Genomic DNA, 12,679 nt, shown 5'->3' with positions numbered 1-12,679 from the left:
ACACCTCAGCACGATTTCCCACAAATAGAAATAGTGTTTACATTCGAAGGTGGACACAAAACGCTGGAGTAACTCAGCGGGACGTTTCTGAAGAAGGGTCTCGACCCGAAACGTCACCCATTCCTTCTCTCCAGAGACGCTGCCTGTCCCGCTGAGTTACTCCAGCATTTTGTGTCCACCTTCGATTTAAACCAGCATCTGCAGTTCTTTCTTACACAGGTTTCGAGGGATACGGGGCAAATGCAGGCAGGTGGGGCCCGTGTAGATGGGGCGTGTTGGCCGGTGTGGGCAAGTCGGGCCGAAGGGCCCCCATTCCACACTTTACACGACTCTAACCGTCTGCAAAACTCGCAACGTGAGATCGCATGGTGAAACAATGCTGCGGATTAGCTCTCGCTAATGGTACGTTGTCCACTTTGTATTAAAGGTCACCATTCTAGTCGTTAATTAGCCAGCTTCTGTGGATTGGCAAAAGGCCCATTCTTTTGGAAAGTGAGCCAACGTGTCACACACGTGACCAGTCCTGTTTGACCTCTGACCCTAAACAAACATTGCCGGCATAGCATCTCAAAAAAATTTCACTCGATGAACCGAAAAATATATATGGTTCATACACGCAGCAGAAAACAACATACGTGTGATGCTTTCAGAATTAGATGTGTCCCACAATGGTTCATCTTTTTGGTCACACACGTAACTAAGAATGGGGCCCAAAAGCACTGTGGAGTCATACAGCGTGGAAACAGGCCCTTCGGCCCAACTTGCCCACACCGGCCAACATGTCCCATCTACACTAGTCCCACCTGCCAGCGTTTGGCCCGTATCCCTCCAAACCAGTGATATAAGTGATGGGAGCAGAATTAGGCCACTCGGCCCATCAAGTCTACCCCGCCATTCAATCATCTTTCCCTCTCAACCCCATTCTCAACCCCATTCTCGTTGCACATATGTGCAATGACAATAAAAGATATTATTATTATTATTATTATTATTATTATTATATCAAGCCTTTCCAGTTTGTGTCAGGACCAGCTATTAACGTCAACAATTTCTGAAGTTAAATCGTTTTTTCATTAACTTTTTCCACTCTAATTTGCGGGGTATTTTAGCATTTTTCTTATCTCTTACATTTTCAGCATTTACTGTTTTTCACATCTCGGTTCCAGCATTTGGGGCGGCACAGTGGCGCAGCGGGTAGAGCTGCTGCCTCACAGTGCTAGAGACCTGGTTCGATCCTGACCTCAGGTGCTGTGTGTGTGGAGTTTGCACGTTCTCCCTGCGACCGCGTGGGTTTCCTCTGGGTGCTCCAGTTTCCTCCCACATCCCAAAACAGCGTGCGGGTTTGTTGGTTAATCGGCCAATGTAAATTGCCCCTAGTGTGTAGGGAGTGGGATAACATGGAACTAGTGTGTGAACGGGTTATCGATGGTTGGCATGGACTCGGTGGGCCGAAGGGCCTGTTTCTGTGCTGCAATTTTCAATCAATGTTAGCATTCCATGTGGCAAGCTATTTCAAAACTAAAACTAAATTCAGCAGGCCAGGCAGCAAGATAAGACACAAAATGCTGGAGGTAGCATCTCTGAAGAGAAGGAATGGGTGATGTTTCGGGTCTCAAGAGTTCCTCCAGCACTTTGTGTCTATTTTGAGTATAAACCAGCATCAGCAGTTCCTTCCCATGCAGGTCGGGCAGCATCTCTGGAGAAAGTGGTTGGACATTGATTCGAGTCTCTGTAAAATGCATTGAGTGTGTAGGGAGTGGAAGGGGAAGTGGGAGAACTGGTGTGGCGGGTGATCGATGGTCGGCATGGACTCGGTGGGCCGAAGGGCCTGTTTCTGTGCTGCAATTTTCAATCAATGTTAGCATTCCATGTGGCAAGCTATCAGGCAACTGAATCATCCTACCACAACCAGAGAGCAATCCTCAACTACCTCATTGGTGACGCTCGGACTGGTTTAACTTTGCGCGACACGTTATTCCTTTATCATGCATCTATGCACCGCCAATGGCTCGATTGTCATCATGTGTTGTCTTTCCGTTGAATGGATAGCGCGCAACAAAAGCTTTTCACCGTACCTCGGTACACATAGAGTACACTGAACAAAAGCTGCTGCGAGAACATGTCTTCTCCAAGCTCCAGACCCTTGTAAAGCGAAGCAGGGTCAGACTTGCAACTCGAATACATGAGAAAAAAGTCTCAAGGGTCAAGTTTACAGAATCATCGACCATTTGTACTGAGCGGGCCAGAGAGAGATACATGTACTGCGACACGTTCAGACTGCAGAGCAGATGAAACTGCAAACTATTTCCGACTGTTACCAGTAAAGCTGTGATGGAAATATCAAACGGAGATGAGAGAACAGTTTCAACTAGGGCGGCACGGTGGCGCAGCGGTAGAGTTGCCGCCTTCCAGCGCCAGAGACCCAGGTTCGATCCCGACTACGGGTGCTGTCTGTACGGAGTTTGTACGTTCACCCCGCGACCTGCGTGGGTTTTCTCCGGGATCTCCGGTTTCCTCCCACACTCCAAAGACGTGCGGGTTTGTAGGTTAATTGGCTTCGGTAAAATTAAATCAATTTTATTCATCACATGCACTCGAAGGTGCAGTGAAATGAATTTGCCAGCAGCGATACACTTAAAAAACACACAATACACCCAATAAAATGCAACACAAACATCCTCATGATTTAGTGTCATCCTCAGTAGCATTCACAACTATTCTCAAACCAAAACTCCACTGTCAGAGTGAGGCCCAACCCAAATTGGAGGAACAGCACCTCATATTTCGCTCGGGCAGCTCACAACTCAGCGGTGTGAATATCGACTTCTCGAACTTCAAGTAACCCTTTGCTCTCCCTCTCTCTCCCCCTCTCTCTCCGTCCCTCCCCCATCCCAGTTCTCCGACTAGTCCTACTGATTAAATATTGCTGATTTTTTAAGAAGGCACTGCAGATGCTGGAAAAGTAGACTGGAGAAATGCTGGAGTAACTCAGCGGGTCAGGCAGCACCTGTGGAGAAAAGGAGTTGGCGACGTTTTGGGTCGAGACCCTTCTTCAGACTCAATATTACTGATTGTATGCCTCGATTTCCTTGATTATGGTCTGCTTTGATCAGCCGTTTTCACACCTCAACTTTCTATATCTCTAGACTCCCTCACTCCCCTGATTCTCAGTCTGAGGAAGGGTCTCGACCTGAAGCGTCACCCACTTCCTTCTCCCCGGAGTTGCTGCCTGAGTTACTCCAGCTTTTTGTGTCTATCTGTGTTTTAGACAAGGCAGATATAGACATAGACATAGAAAATAGGTGCAGGAGTAGGCCATTCGGCCCTTCGAGCCTGCACCGCCATTCGATATGATCATGGCTGATCATCCAACTCAATATCCCATCCCTGCCTTCTCTCCATACCCCCTGATCCCTTTAGCCACAAGGGCCACATCTAACTCCCTCTTAAATATAGCCAATGAACTGTGGCCTCGACTACCTTCTGTGGCAGAGAATTCCACAGATTCACCACTCTCCGTGTGTAAAAAAATGATTTTCTCATCTCGGTCCTAAAAGACTTCCCCCTTATCCTTAAACTGTGTCCCCTTGTTCTGGACTTCCACAACATCGGGAACAATCTTCCCGCATCTAGCCTGTCCAACCCCTTAAGAATTTTGTAAGTTTCTATAAGATCCCCCCTCAATCTTCTAAATTATAGCGAGTACAAGTACTACCCTGATTCTCAGTCTGGGGAAGGGTCTCGACCCGAAGCGTCACCCGTTCCTTCTCTCCGGAGACGCTGCCTGTCCCGCTGAGTCACTCCAGCATTTTGTGTCTAACCTCGTTGCATCTGCTGGGAAAACTGTAGCTTCGGGTCGAGACCCTTCTTCAGACACAGTCTTGTTGCAATGAGTGTTGCAATGGGTCAAATCCGCCAGGATTTGACCCATTGCAGCACTCATTGCAACAGGACTGTGTCTGAAGAAGGGTCTCGACCCGAAGCATCATCCATTTCCTTCTCCCCAGAGTTGCTGCCTGAGTTACTCCAGCTTTTTGGGTCTTATCTGTGTTTAAGACAAGGCAGATATTTCCCCTGGCTGAGCAGTCTCTGGATTCGAACACACCACATCCATACACAAAACTCCAACACCCCACACCTGGTCCTGCAACATCAAAGCCCCCCCACCCTAAAAAAAATCCAGGTGACATAGTTTGTAATTAAGTTGGGAATTGTTACGAATGCCACGCACGGGCTAACTAATCCCAGACTGACAGCCCGCAACTCGATACCGTAATCCGAGCTGCGACTGGAATGCACGCGTACCGCAAAAGATCCCAAACCAGCCTGAAGAAGGGTCTCGACCCCGCTCCCTCTCTCCAGAGACGCTGCCTGAACCGGCTGAGTTACTCCAGCTTGTCTTATCTCCGGTTGAAGCCAGCATCTGCAGTTCCTTCCTGCACAAAAGGTCCTTCGAGGACTTACCCGCAAGTCCCTGTACTCCCGGGACCGGTGTATACGAGGACGGACCTTTCAGAAGCCAGAGTATGTCAAATGGTTCGGGCTTCGCTGAAACAGAATCCTTCCTCTCTCGCACATAAGCAGCGCACACACATACACACACTGAAGCTCGGGGCCAACTTGCTCTTACACACACTCTCTGTTACCTGTCATTCCGAGCACGTTCATCTACCAAGGGCCAATTAGCAGCTAGAGAGGGCTTGGCAGCTCCAGCTCATTAACTCTTCGTCGACTGATTCGGAGCAAGCACTCAGTTCAGTTTGGTCTGCACCCGAGAGAATGGAGCAGCTGGGCTTGTACACTCTGCAGTTTAGAAGGATGAGAGGGTAATCTCATTGAAACATATAAGATTATTAAGGGTTCGCACACGCTAGAGGCAGGAAACATGTTCCCGATGTTGGGGGAGTCCAGAACCAGGGGCCACACAGTTTAAGAATAAGGGGTAAGCCATTTAGAACGGAGACGAGGAAACACTTTTTTCTCATAGAGAGTGGTGAGTCTGTGGAATTCTCTGCCTCAGAGAACCCGCCTCCACTTTTTCTCATAGAGAGTGGTGAGTCTGTGGAATTCTCTGAGGCAGAGAATTCCACAGACTCACCACTCTCTATGAGAAAAAGTGGAGGCGGGTTCTCTGGATGCTTTCAAGAGAGAGCTCTTAAAAATAGCGGAGTCAGGGGATATGGGGAGAAGGCAGGAACGGGGTACTGATTGGGGATGATCAGCCATGATCACATTGAATGGCGGAGCTGGCTCGACGGGCCGAATGGCCTAGTCCTACACCTATTGTCTATTGAAACGTCACCTATTCCTTCGCTCCATAGATGCTGCCTCACCCGCTGAGTTTCTCCAGCATTTTTGGCTACCTTCGATTTTTCCAGCATCTGCAGTTCCTTCTTAAACAGTGCAGCTTCGTCTATCCGTTTAGTTTATGTTCACGTGCGCAGAGGTGCAGATCAAGAAGCTTTTCGGTTGGTTTTGAGATACAGCACGGAGACAGGCCGAGTCAGTAAAGGCCGACCAGCGACCCCCGCACATTAACACTGCCCTACACACACTAGGGACAATTTACACGTACGCCAGGCCAATGAGCCGACAAACCTGTGCGTCTTTGGAGCGCGGGAGGAATCCGAAGATTTCGCCGAAAACCGACGTGGTCAGGAGCGAACCCGGGTCTCTGGCGCTGTGAGGCAGCAACTCTACCGCTGCGCCAACATTTTGTTGCGTGCATTAAAAAATAAATAAATAAATAAATAAAAGGTATCAGGACCTGGCAATGGGAGGTAAAACAACAAAAACAGACTTGGTTGGTAGTCTTTCTGCGGAGTTTAATGTTATAATAGAGCGATTGTCCTTACTTTCTTTTTCTTTCTTTTCTAGGGTCTACTTTCTTACTTCACTTCCTTCTCTAACTTCTTTTCTAAGGGGCTTTCTTTTCCCAACACTCTCTTGCACCTTCACGATTCTTGCGCACCTTCTTTACTTTCCTTACTTCTATCTTTTTCTTAAAGCTTAAAAAAAAAAATGAAGCGGTACAAAAAATGTATTAAGATATATGTGTTGTGTGTTATTGTAATCTACCGTACTTCTAATAAAAAAAAACAAAAAAAAACATTTTGTTGCGTGCTGACCAGCCAGCGGAAAGACAACACATGATAATAATCGAGGCACCCGCAGTGTACAAATACGTGACAAAGGGAATAACGTCTAGTGCAAGGTACAGCCAGTAAAGTCCGATCAACGATAGTCCGAGGGTCTCCTGTTAAAACGTTTAACACTAAGCCCGTCACCTGCACGGGGAAAACTCGAACCATTCTGTGTGGAAGTTGTTCAAGAAGGAACTGCAGATGCTGGAAAATCGAAGGTAGGTACACAAAAACGCTGGAGAAACTCAGCGGGTGCAGCAGCACCTACGGAGCGAAGGAAATAGGCAACGTTTCGGGCCGAAACTCTTCTTGAGTCGGAAGAAGGGTTTCGGCCCGAAACGTTGCCTATTTCCTTCGCTCCACAGATGCTGCCGCACCCGCTGAGTTTCTCCAGCATTTTTGTTTACCTGTGTAGAAGTTGTGAGTTCAGGTTAGTCCTGTTGAGTTCCTCTGTCTATAACTCATTATCATCTATCTCACAGCCAACAATGGATAATTGTGGGCCCCGTATTATCTTGTTTTATTGCTTTTTGCATATCCTCCGTTCATTTCTTCTCCGTAACGTCTATATCTCTCGTTCCCCTTGCCCCTGCCTCTGGATCTGAAGAAGAGTCTCGACCCAGAACTACTCCATTTCTCCATAGATGCTGCCTGACCTGGTGAGTTACTCCAGCATTTTTGTTGCGTCTATCCTCCATTTCAAAGAAGGCAGATTAAAAACATTAATGGTTGACACAAAAAAAGCTGGAGTAACTCCGCGGGACAGGCAGCAAGCATCTCTGGAGAGAAGGAACGGGTCGAGACCCTTCTTCAGACTCAACGCTGCACATCGATGGTTCACCACTCCCGATTCTCGAGCTGGAGCCAATTGTTGTTCTTTGTCTTCAGTAAGGACAGGGAGTGCTGGACACGAGGGAATTGGAATTGAGACCTCTGCCTGCCCAGGAGCAACGCTAGATGTTTTATTGGGGAAAATAATATTGTTTATGTGATAACAAGATTATGGAATTAGATTACAGCGTGTTCATAAACATAAAGGGTCATCGAAGGCTCGCTCCACTAGAAGTATTCGGAACACACACACGCACATGCATTCACACACACATACACACATGTAGACACACACACACATGTAGACGCATACACACACATGTACACACAGATGCGCACACACACACGTACACACACACATACGTACACATACACATGCCCGCACGCACATGAACATATGCACAGTGACACACACATGCATGCATGTGCACACATACACATGAAGATACACACAGCCACACACATGCACGCACGCACATATGTACAAACGTACACACACGTGTAGATGCATACACACACATGTACACACACACCCATGCACAGGCACACACACAGATGTGCACACACAGTACACACATTTAGACACACACATGTGTAGACGCATACACACACACATGTACACACGCACACATGCCCACGCACACAGACACACCCACATACACATGCATGCGCACACGCACACACACACACACGTACACATACACGCCCACACATGAACACACAAACACACACACATATGACCAACAGGCCCGCCAGCAAGTTACAAAATGCATTCAAGCAGACGCATGTCCATAAATACCCCTAATGGACAACCCATGAACACATAAACACAACGTAAATACAGTGAAACCCATAAATACAAAGTACTCGGACATTCTGTGTGTCTCTCTCTCTCTCGTCAAGTGTTTTATTGCCACACGTCCCAGATAGAACGATGAAATTCTTACTTGCAGCCGCGCCACAGAATCTGTAATCTCGCTTTCTCTCTCCCAGTCACACACGGTTGGTCCGCAGACACAATAAAACATATCCGTATGTATACACGCAGAGATAAGCGCATAGTGAAACACATAAATATAAAAGTTCTTATGCACACTGCCTCTCTCTCTCTCTCTCTCTCTCTCTCTCCCGCTCCCTCTCTCTGTCGCACACACCACACACACACACACACACACGGCCCACAAACACACCAACATAGCAGTACCCACACATTCGCAGGGATAAGGACACAGTGAAACCAGTCTGAAGAAGGTTCCCGACCCCAAATGTCACCTACCCATGTTCTCCGGAGATGCTGCCTGGCCCGCTGAGTTACTCCTCCAGCACTTTGTGTCCCCTTGTGTACACCAGCATCTGTTCACACCCATACACACTCGCATTCACACACAAATTTGCACACATTCACACACTCACACACATTTCCCCCCCCACACACACATTCTCACACCCGCGCAGCCATTTGCACACACACACACACACACACACACACACACACACACACACACACACACACACACATTCTCACACCCGCACGACCATTTGCACACTCACAAACATTTGCCCCCCCCCCACACACACACACACACACATTCTCACACCCACGCGACCATTTGCACACTCACACACATTTACACACATGCACACATTTGCACATTCACACACACATAAACATTTGCACACATTCACACACACACACACACACCTCGTTTTCAACATGTCTCATTCACACACTTGGGGAGAGACTCCCTCAGGCACTGTCTGTCAGAGGGTCCCAGGGGAGTAAGGTAACCCTGGGTGATGGTTCTGCTTCAGTCCACACAGAGAGCTGGATAATGTGGTGATGGTCGCAGCGCTGTGTGTGTATGTCCGTCTACAGTGTGGAAATGGGCTGCCACATTTCCCACGTGACAATGGTGACCAGCATAATTGTTAGCAGACATCTCCACAGCTGCACAGAGGCTTGGAACAACCTGATGTTCATTGTGTGGTTGTTTTAAGGTCACAGCCGGTGTGTATGAGATTTTATAGGGGGGCATCTTTGTAAGAACCCTTCCTCCCCACAGCGAGGGCTGCTGAACAAGCAACCGTCCCCTTTCTACAGAAGATAGACACAAAATGCTGGAGCAACTCAGCGGGACAGGCAGCATCTCTGGAGAAAAGGAAAGGGGGACGTTTCGGGTCGAGACCCTTCTTCGGACCCGCCTTTATCATCAAACCCGCCGACAAGGGAGGTGCCGTGGTAGTTTGGCGCGCTGACCTCTACCGGGCTGAGGCCAGGAGACAACTCTCAGATGCCTCCTCCAACTTATCCTTGGACCCCGTAGATGAGCACCAGGCCAAAATCTCACAGATCGCTTCTGATTTTATCACTTCCAAAGCCTCCAACCTTCCCGTACCCCGTACCCCAGCCCCGCACGGCACGGTTTTATCTTCTCCCCGAAATCCATAAAGACAACCGCCCATTGTTTCTGCCTGCTCCTGTCCCTCTGAATTAAGGGCCTGTCCCACTTAGGTGATTTTTTCGGCGACTGTCGCAGTCGTAGCAGGTCTCCGAAAAACCGGTGCCTGGACCCCCCCCCCCCCCCACAACAATGTTGATGGCAACCTACCACCAAGTCGACGTCAAGCCACCGACAACCAGCGACCCATTAGGACGTCCACACCTACGACCACCACACCTACGGCATCTAAAGTCAACCTACGTCCACCCGTGACAAGCTACGACAAGCAACGACCCTGTCGGCGACAACTGAAGACAATTCAGTCGCCGGTTGACATAGGTAGCCGCCAATGGAATTGACCGAAGTCAGCATCCCGGGGGCAAGCAACCTCACCTGGCGACGACCTACAACAGCGCCTACGTCAGGAGAAGTCACGCTACGCTCATTGGCGTCAAGCCCACTGTCGCCGTTGAAAATCCAGCGGCGACCAGAAAGACGCTACGACTCTTTGGGCGACTGAGGAGACGACTCATGACCGTACAGGCGGCACCCCGGCAACCACGTGGCGACAACCTAGTCGCCTGTGGTCGCCTAAAAAATATTCCAAGCGGGGCAGGCCCTTTAAACCTCCATCTTCCAGTCTCTGGGAGATGGAAGCTGTGTGTAAATAATTAATGCAAACAAACACACACGCGAGGTTATGTGTCAGATACCCCACGGCCAAAGAACTGCTCCTCTGGTTACTAAACACTTTAACCCCCTTCCCATTCCCACACTGACCTTTCTGTCCTGGGCCTCCTCCGTTGTCAGAGTGAGGCCCAGCGCAAATTGGAGGAACAGCACCTCATATTTCGCTTGGACAGCTTACACCCCAGCGGTATGAACATTGACATCTCTAACCTCAAGTAACCCTTGCTCTCCCTCTCTCCCAATCCCCTCCCCCTTCCCAGTTCTCCCACCAGTCTGACTGTCTCCGACCACATTTTATCTCTGCTTGTTTGTTGTTACCTTCTCCCAGCCAGCAACGATCTAGTCTACATTTTCCTTGTTCTCCATCCCCTTTCTCCCGTTTTCACACCTGACTCCCCCTTATCTGTGTATCTCCCTCTCCCCTGACTCACTAGTCGGAAGAAGGGTCTCGACAAGGACAAGGGGTCACAGCTTAAGGATAAGGGGGAAATCCTTTAAAACCGAGATGAGAAGAACTTTTTTCACACAGAGAGTGGTGAATCTCTGGAACTCTCTGCCACAGAGGGTAGTCGAGGCCAGTTCATTGGCTATATTTAAGAGGGAATTAGATGTGGCCCTTGTGGCTAAGGGGATCAGAGGGTATGGAGAGAAGGCAGGTACGGGATACTGAGTTGGATGATCAGCCATGATCATATTGAATGGCGGTGCAGGCTCGAAGGGCCGAATGGCCTACTCCTGCACCTAATTTCTATGTTTCTATGTCACCCATTCCTTCTCTCCAGAGATGCTGCCTGTCCCGCTGAGTTACTCCAGCGTTTTGTGTCTATCCTCTGATGTGTTCTCTGCCATTAGCTTGCAGCTGCCACACAGAACTGTGTCTGAGGATGATGTAATGTGTTTACACCAGGTCCTGTGGGATGTGGAGAGATTTCAACACCAACCCTCATGGAGTGCGGAGCTTGTCTGATCCGGCAGAGGCATCGCCTTGCTCGGAAACCACGTGTAGAAAGAACTGCACCTCGTACATCGCTTTGGGGCAGCTTACAACCCAGCGGTATGGATACTGATTCAGTCCAGGCTAACGTGGAGAAGGGTCTCGACCCAGAAACGTCACCCATTCCTTCTCTCCAGAGGTGCTGGAGTAAACTCAGCGGGACAGGCAACATACCTGGAGAGAATGAATGGGTGACGTTTCGGGTCGAGACACTTCTTCAGAAACGTCACCCATTCCTTCTCTCCAGAGATGCTACCTGTCCCGCTGAGTTGCTCCAGAATTATTTTATTTTTTTAACAAGGACGAAAGGGAGAGAAAGAAGAAAAGAAAAAGAAAAGAAAGAATTTGGAGAAAGACACGAAAAAGAAAAAAGAAAAAAAGAACCAGAACTAACGAAGGTGTGAAAGAAGCGGAGATATATCCCACGGCCCTTCCCTTCGCCCGACCCTAGAGTCGGTTTTGATTTTGTGTTCAACCATTATGTTGTTGAAGAAATTCAATAAAAGGAGACCATGTTTTGGAAAATTGATTTGAAGATTTGTCAGACAAGACAAGCCTTATTATTTCTAGATGTAGTGTCTCGGTCATTTCAGTGCTCCACATCTTCACCGCTCCAGCATTTTGTGTCCACCTTCGGTGTAAACCAGCGCCTGCAGTTCCTCCCTACACGTTTAGTTCAGTTTAGTTTAGAGAAACTGCGTGGAAACCGGCCCACGGAGTCCTCGCCGACCAGCGATCCCCGCACACTAACACTACCCTACACGCACGAGGGAGAATTTACATTTACACCAAGTCAATTAACCTACAAACCTGCACGTCTTTGGAGTGTCGGAGGAAACCGAAGATCTCGGAGAAAACCCACGCAGGTCACGGGGAGAACGTACAAACTCTGTTAGATTTAGTTAGATGACGTTAGATTTCTCTAACTTCAAGTAACCCTTGCTTTCCCTCTCTCTCCGTTCCTCCCCCACCCTAGTTCTCCGACCAGTTTCACAGTCCTCCTGATTAATTTTACTGTTTGTCCACCTCGGTGTCACCTTCCCCTCAGCCAACAATGAACCAATCTACATTTCCTTGAGCTTCGTCTGTTTTGATCTGTCGTTTCCACACCTTACACGATCCGTGTACCCATCCAGTCTGAAGAAGGGTCTTGACCCGAAACGTCGCCCATTCCTTCTCTCCAGAGATGCCACCTGACCCCACTGAGTTACTCCGGTGTTTTGGGTCTATCTTTGATGTTGAAGTGGGCTGTTTGTAAGATGACGGAGAAGTGGCAGATTGCGCATGGCCCAGCCAATTCCATGCTGTTGTCCACCTGTCCCATTAATCGGCCAGGTCTACTATCATTTCTTCCTCATTTGTTTTAATAGGAGCGCCGTGGGGTGTTAATACCTTTGGCCAGTGCAGGCAAACACGCCACCTCTAGAGATACATGCAGTAGGTGCAAGACCAAGCAGTTTTGGTCTCCAAATTTGAGGAAGGACATTCTTGCTATTGAGGGAGTGCAGCGTAGGTTCACAAGGTTAATTCCCGGGATGGCGGGACTGTGGTATGCTGAGAGAATGGAGCAGCTGGGCTTG

General features: G+C 48.7%; 1 protein-coding gene across 8 annotated transcripts in view; it reads right to left on the bottom strand.

Annotated features, from left to right (window-relative positions):
- plekha6 (pleckstrin homology domain containing A6) overlaps window positions 1-12,679 on the bottom strand; it is a 206,347-nt gene that overhangs the window by 119,281 nt on the left and 74,387 nt on the right. Inside the window, exon 1 of one of the 8 annotated variants that reach the window (XM_033042863.1) lies at window positions 4,465-4,529. The exons of the other annotated variants lie outside the window; for them this stretch is intronic. The gene's annotated coding sequence lies outside the window, so the exon portion shown is untranslated. Of the gene's footprint in view, window positions 1-4,464; window positions 4,530-12,679 lie in introns of those variants that run through there. 8 annotated transcript variants of the gene reach the window in all.

Source organism: Amblyraja radiata, chromosome 24, assembly GCF_010909765.2.
Source record: "Amblyraja radiata isolate CabotCenter1 chromosome 24, sAmbRad1.1.pri, whole genome shotgun sequence".
NCBI classification, from domain to species: Eukaryota; Metazoa; Chordata; class Chondrichthyes; order Rajiformes; family Rajidae; genus Amblyraja; species Amblyraja radiata.
This window is presented reverse-complemented; position numbering and strand designations above follow the sequence as displayed.